The sequence below is a fragment of the Phaseolus vulgaris genome, chromosome 11, assembly GCF_051622355.1.
Source record: "Phaseolus vulgaris cultivar YP4 chromosome 11, ASM5162235v1, whole genome shotgun sequence".
NCBI classification, from domain to species: Eukaryota; Viridiplantae; Streptophyta; class Magnoliopsida; order Fabales; family Fabaceae; genus Phaseolus; species Phaseolus vulgaris.
Window position 1 is genome coordinate 54,533,434 of NC_143508.1, and position 6,567 is coordinate 54,540,000.

Here is a 6,567-nt window from a genome sequence, read left to right on the forward strand (position 1 = left end):
GAAAAACGAAAATCATGGTTTTGGAAAAGTGGCTGGACTGAATCCTCACAAATGCCTTCAAAGTGATGTGGGAGAAGTTTGGGATCAAAAGGAATTGATCTTGACATGGTTGGTGCATAGCCAAGTTCATGATTTTGGTGTTTTGGCTTGATTTTGTGGCTTGGTGGTGATTTTGGTGAAAAACGAAAATCATGGTTTTGGAAAACTGGCTGGACTCAATCCTCACAAATGCCTTCAAAGTGATGTGGGAGAAGTTTGGGATCAAAAGGAATTGATCTTGACATGGTTGGTGCATAGCCAAGTTCGTGATTTTGGTGTTTTGGCTTGATTTTGTGGCTTGGTGGTGATTTTGGTGAAAAACGAAAATCATGGTTTTGGAAAACTGGCTGGACTCAATCCTCACAAATGCCTTCAAAGTGATGTGGGAGAAGTTTGGGATCAAAAGGAATTGATCTTGACATGGTTGGTGCATAGCCAAGTTCATGATTTTGGTGTTTTGGCTTGATTTTGTGGCTTGGTGGTGATTTTGGTGAAAAACGAAAATCATGGTTTTGGAAAACTGGCTGGACTCAATCCTCACAAATGCCTTCAAAGTGATGTGGGAGAAGTTTGGGAGCAAAAGGAATTGATCTTGACATGGTTGGTGCATAGCCAAGTGCCATGATTTTGGATTTTTGGCTTGATTTTGTGACTTGGTGGTGATTTTGGTGAAAAACGAAAATCATGGTTTTGGAAAACTGGCTGGACTCAATCCTCACAAATGTCTTCAAAGTGATGTGGGAGAAGTTTGGGATCAAAAGGAATTGATCTTGACATGGTTGGTGCATAGCCAAGTTCATGATTTTGTGGCTTGGTGGTGATTTTGGTGAAAAACGAAAATCATGGTTTTGGAAAACTGGCTGGACTCAATCCTCAAAAATGCCTTCAAAGTGATGTGGGAGAAGTTTGGGATCAAAAGGAATTGATCTTGACATGGTTGGTGCATAGCCAAGTTCATGATTTTGTGACTTGGTGGTGATTTTGTGGCTTGGTGGTGATTTTGGTGAAAAACGAAAATCATGGTTTTGGAAAACTGGCTGGACTCAATCCTCACAAATGCCTTCAAAGTGATGTGGGAGAAGTTTGGGATCAAAAGGAATTGATCTTGACATGGTTGGTGCATAGCCAAGTTCATGATTTTGTGACTTGGTGGTGATTTTGTGGCTTGGTGGTGATTTTGGTGAAAAACGAAAATCATGGTTTTGGAAAACTGGCTGGACTCAATCCTCACAAATGCCTTCAAAGTGAAGTGGGAGAAGTTTGGGATCAAAAGGAATTGATCTTGACATGGTTGGTGCATAGCCAAGTTCATGATTTTGGTGTTTTGGCTTGATTTTGTGGCTTGGTGGTGATTTTGGTGAAAAACGAAAATCATGGTTTTGGAAAAGTGGCTGGACTCAATCCTCACAAATGCCTTCAAAGTGATGTGGGAGAAGTTTGGGATCAAAAGGAATTGATCTTGACATGGTTGGTGCATAGCAAAGTTCATGATTTTGGTGTTTTGGCTTGATTTTGTGGCTTGGTGGTGATTTTGGTGAAAAACGAAAATCATGGTTTTGGAAAACTGGCTGGACTCAATCCTCACAAATGCCTTCAAAGTGATGTGGGAGAAGTTTGGGATCAAAAGGAATTGATCTTGACATGGTTGGTGCATAGCAAAGTTCATGATTTTGGTGTTTTGGCTTGATTTTGTGGCTTGGTGGTGATTTTGGTGAAAAACGAAAATCATGGTTTTGGAAAAGTGGCTGGACTCAATCCTCACAAATGCCTTCAAAGTGATGTGGGAGAAGTTTGGGATCAAAAGGAATTGATCTTGACATGGTTGGTGCATAGCAAAGTTCATGATTTTGGTGTTTTGGCTTGATTTTGTGGCTTGGTGGTGATTTTGGTGAAAAACGAAAATCATGGTTTTGGAAAACTGGCTGGACTCAATCCTCACAAATGCCTTCAAAGTGATGTGGGAGAAGTTTGGGATCAAAAGGAATTGATCTTGACATGGTTGGTGCATAGCCAAGTTCATGATTTTGGTGTTTTGGCTTGATTTTGTGGCTTGGTGGTGATTTTGGTGAAAAACGAAAATCATGGTTTTGGAAAAGTGGCTGGACTGAATCCTCACAAATGCCTTCAAAGTGATGTGGGAGAAGTTTGGGATCAAAAGGAATTGATCTTGACATGGTTGGTGCATAGCCAAGTTCATGATTTTGGTGTTTTGGCTTGATTTTGTGGCTTGGTGGTGATTTTGGTGAAAAACGAAAATCATGGTTTTGGAAAACTGGCTGGACTCAATCCTCACAAATGCCTTCAAAGTGATGTGGGAGAAGTTTGGGATCAAAAGGAATTGATCTTGACATGGTTGGTGCATAGCCAAGTTCATGATTTTGGTGTTTTGGCTTGATTTTGTGGCTTGGTGGTGATTTTGGTGAAAAACGAAAATCATGGTTTTGGAAAAGTGGCTGGACTGAATCCTCACAAATGCCTTCAAAGTGATGTGGGAGAAGTTTGGGATCAAAAGGAATTGATCTTGACATGGTTGGTGCATAGCCAAGTTCATGATTTTGGTGTTTTGGCTTGATTTTGTGGCTTGGTGGTGATTTTGGTGAAAAACGAAAATCATGGTTTTGGAAAAGTGGCTGGACTCAATCCTCACAAATGCCTTCAAAGTGATGTGGGAGAAGTTTGGGATCAAAAGGAATTGATCTTGACATGGTTGGTGCATAGCAAAGTTCATGATTTTGGTGTTTTGGCTTGATTTTGTGGCTTGGTGGTGATTTTGGTGAAAAACGAAAATCATGGTTTTGGAAAAGTGGCTGGACTCAATCCTCACAAATGCCTTCAAAGTGATGTGGGAGAAGTTTGGGATCAAAAGGAATTGATCTTGACATGGTTGGTGCATAGCAAAGTTCATGATTTTGGTGTTTTGGCTTGATTTTGTGGCTTGGTGGTGATTTTGGTGAAAAACGAAAATCATGGTTTTGGAAAACTGGCTGGACTCAATCCTCACAAATGCCTTCAAAGTGATGTGGGAGAAGTTTGGGATCAAAAGGAATTGATCTTGACATGGTTGGTGCATAGCCAAGTTCATGATTTTGGTGTTTTGGCTTGATTTTGTGGCTTGGTGGTGATTTTGGTGAAAAACGAAAATCATGGTTTTGGAAAAGTGGCTGGACTGAATCCTCACAAATGCCTTCAAAGTGATGTGGGAGAAGTTTGGGATCAAAAGGAATTGATCTTGACATGGTTGGTGCATAGCCAAGTTCATGATTTTGGTGTTTTGGCTTGATTTTGTGGCTTGGTGGTGATTTTGGTGAAAAACGAAAATCATGGTTTTGGAAAACTGGCTGGACTCAATCCTCACAAATGCCTTCAAAGTGATGTGGGAGAAGTTTGGGATCAAAAGGAATTGATCTTGACATGGTTGGTGCATAGCCAAGTTCATGATTTTGGTGTTTTGGCTTGATTTTGTGGCTTGGTGGTGATTTTGGTGAAAAACGAAAATCATGGTTTTGGAAAAGTGGCTGGACTCAATCCTCACAAATGCCTTCAAAGTGATGTGGGAGAAGTTTGGGATCAAAAGGAATTGATCTTGACATGGTTGGTGCATAGCCAAGTTCATGATTTTGGTGTTTTGGCTTGATTTTGTGGCTTGGTGGTGATTTTGGTGAAAAACGAAAATCATGGTTTTGGAAAACTGGCTGGACTCAATCCTCACAAATGCCTTCAAAGTGATGTGGGAGAAGTTTGGGATCAAAAGGAATTGATCTTGACATGGTTGGTGCATAGCCAAGTTCATGATTTTGGTGTTTTGGCTTGATTTTGTGGCTTGGTGGTGATTTTGGTGAAAAACGAAAATCATGGTTTTGGAAAAGTGGCTGGACTGAATCCTCACAAATGCCTTCAAAGTGATGTGGGAGAAGTTTGGGATCAAAAGGAATTGATCTTGACATGGTTGGTGCATAGCCAAGTTCATGATTTTGGTGTTTTGGCTTGATTTTGTGGCTTGGTGGTGATTTTGGTGAAAAACGAAAATCATGGTTTTGGAAAACTAGCTGGACTCAATCCTCACAAATGCCTTCAAAGTGATGTGGGAGAAGTTTGGGAGCAAAAGGAATTGATCTTGACATGGTTGGTGCATAGCCAAGTGCCATGATTTTGGATTTTTGGCTTGATTTTGTGACTTGGTGGTGATTTTGGTGAAAAACGAAAATCATGGTTTTGGAAAACTGGCTGGACTCAATCCTCACAAATGTCTTCAAAGTGATGTGGGAGAAGTTTGGGATCAAAAGGAATTGATCTTGACATGGTTGGTGCATAGCCAAGTTCATGATTTTGTGACTTGGTGGTGATTTTGGTGAAAAACGAAAATCATGGTTTTGGAAAACTGGCTGGACTCAATCCTCACAAATGCCTTCAAAGTGATGTGGGAGAAGTTTGGGATCAAAAGGAATTGATCTTGACATGGTTGGTGCATAGCCAAGTTCATGATTTTGTGACTTGGTGGTGATTTTGTGGCTTGGTGGTGATTTTGGTGAAAAACGAAAATCATGGTTTTGGAAAAGTGGCTGGACTCAATCCTCACAAATGCCTTCAAAGTGATGTGGGAGAAGTTTGGGATCAAAAGGAATTGATCTTGACATGGTTGGTGCATAGCCAAGTTCATGATTTTGTGACTTGGTGGTGATTTTGTGGCTTGGTGGTGATTTTGGTGAAAAACGAAAATCATGGTTTTGGAAAACTGGCTGGACTCAATCCTCACAAATGCCTTCAAAGTGATGTGGGAGAAGTTTGGGATCAAAAGGAATTGATCTTGACATGGTTGGTGCATAGCCAAGTTCATGATTTTGTGACTTGGTGGTGATTTTGTGGCTTGGTGGTGATTTTGGTGAAAAACGAAAATCATGGTTTTGGAAAACTGGCTGGACTCAATCCTCACAAATGCCTTCAAAGTGATGTGGGAGAAGTTTGGGATCAAAAGGAATTGATCTTGACATGGTTGGTGCATAGCAAAGTTCATGATTTTGGTGTTTTGGCTTGATTTTGTGGCTTGGTGGTGATTTTGGTGAAAAACGAAAATCATGGTTTTGGAAAAGTGGCTGGACTCAATCCTCACAAATGCCTTCAAAGTGATGTGGGAGAAGTTTGGGATCAAAAGGAATTGATCTTGACATGGTTGGTGCATAGCAAAGTTCATGATTTTGGTGTTTTGGCTTGATTTTGTGGCTTGGTGGTGATTTTGGTGAAAAACGAAAATCATGGTTTTGGAAAACTGGCTGGACTCAATCCTCACAAATGCCTTCAAAGTGATGTGGGAGAAGTTTGGGATCAAAAGGAATTGATCTTGACATGGTTGGTGCATAGCCAAGTTCATGATTTTGGTGTTTTGGCTTGATTTTGTGGCTTGGTGGTGATTTTGGTGAAAAACGAAAATCATGGTTTTGGAAAAGTGGCTGGACTGAATCCTCACAAATGCCTTCAAAGTGATGTGGGAGAAGTTTGGGATCAAAAGGAATTGATCTTGACATGGTTGGTGCATAGCCAAGTTCATGATTTTGTGACTTGGTGGTGATTTTGTGGCTTGGTGGTGATTTTGGTGAAAAACGAAAATCATGGTTTTGGAAAAGTGGCTGGACTCAATCCTCACAAATGCCTTCAAAGTGATGTGGGAGATGTTTGGGATCAAAAGGAATTGATCTTGACATGGTTGGTGCATAGCCAAGTTCATGATTTTGTGACTTGGTGGTGATTTTGTGGCTTGGTGGTGATTTTGGTGAAAAACGAAAATCATGGTTTTGGAAAACTGGCTGGACTCAATCCTCACAAATGCCTTCAAAGTGATGTGGGAGAAGTTTGGGATCAAAAGGAATTGATCTTGACATGGTTGGTGCATAGCCAAGTTCATGATTTTGTGACTTGGTGGTGATTTTGTGGCTTGGTGGTGATTTTGGTGAAAAACGAAAATCATGGTTTTGGAAAACTGGCTGGACTCAATCCTCACAAATGCCTTCAAAGTGATGTGGGAGAAGTTTGGGATCAAAAGGAATTGATCTTGACATGGTTGGTGCATAGCAAAGTTCATGATTTTGGTGTTTTGGCTTGATTTTGTGGCTTGGTGGTGATTTTGGTGAAAAACGAAAATCATGGTTTTGGAAAAGTGGCTGGACTCAATCCTCACAAATGCCTTCAAAGTGATGTGGGAGAAGTTTGGGATCAAAAGGAATTGATCTTGACATGGTTGGTGCATAGCAAAGTTCATGATTTTGGTGTTTTGGCTTGATTTTGTGGCTTGGTGGTGATTTTGGTGAAAAACGAAAATCATGGTTTTGGAAAACTGGCTGGACTCAATCCTCACAAATGCCTTCAAAGTGATGTGGGAGAAGTTTGGGATCAAAAGGAATTGATCTTGACATGGTTGGTGCATAGCCAAGTTCATGATTTTGGTGTTTTGGCTTGATTTTGTGGCTTGGTGGTGATTTTGGTGAAAAACGAAAATCATGGTTTTGGAAAAGTGGCTGGACTGAATCCTCACAAATG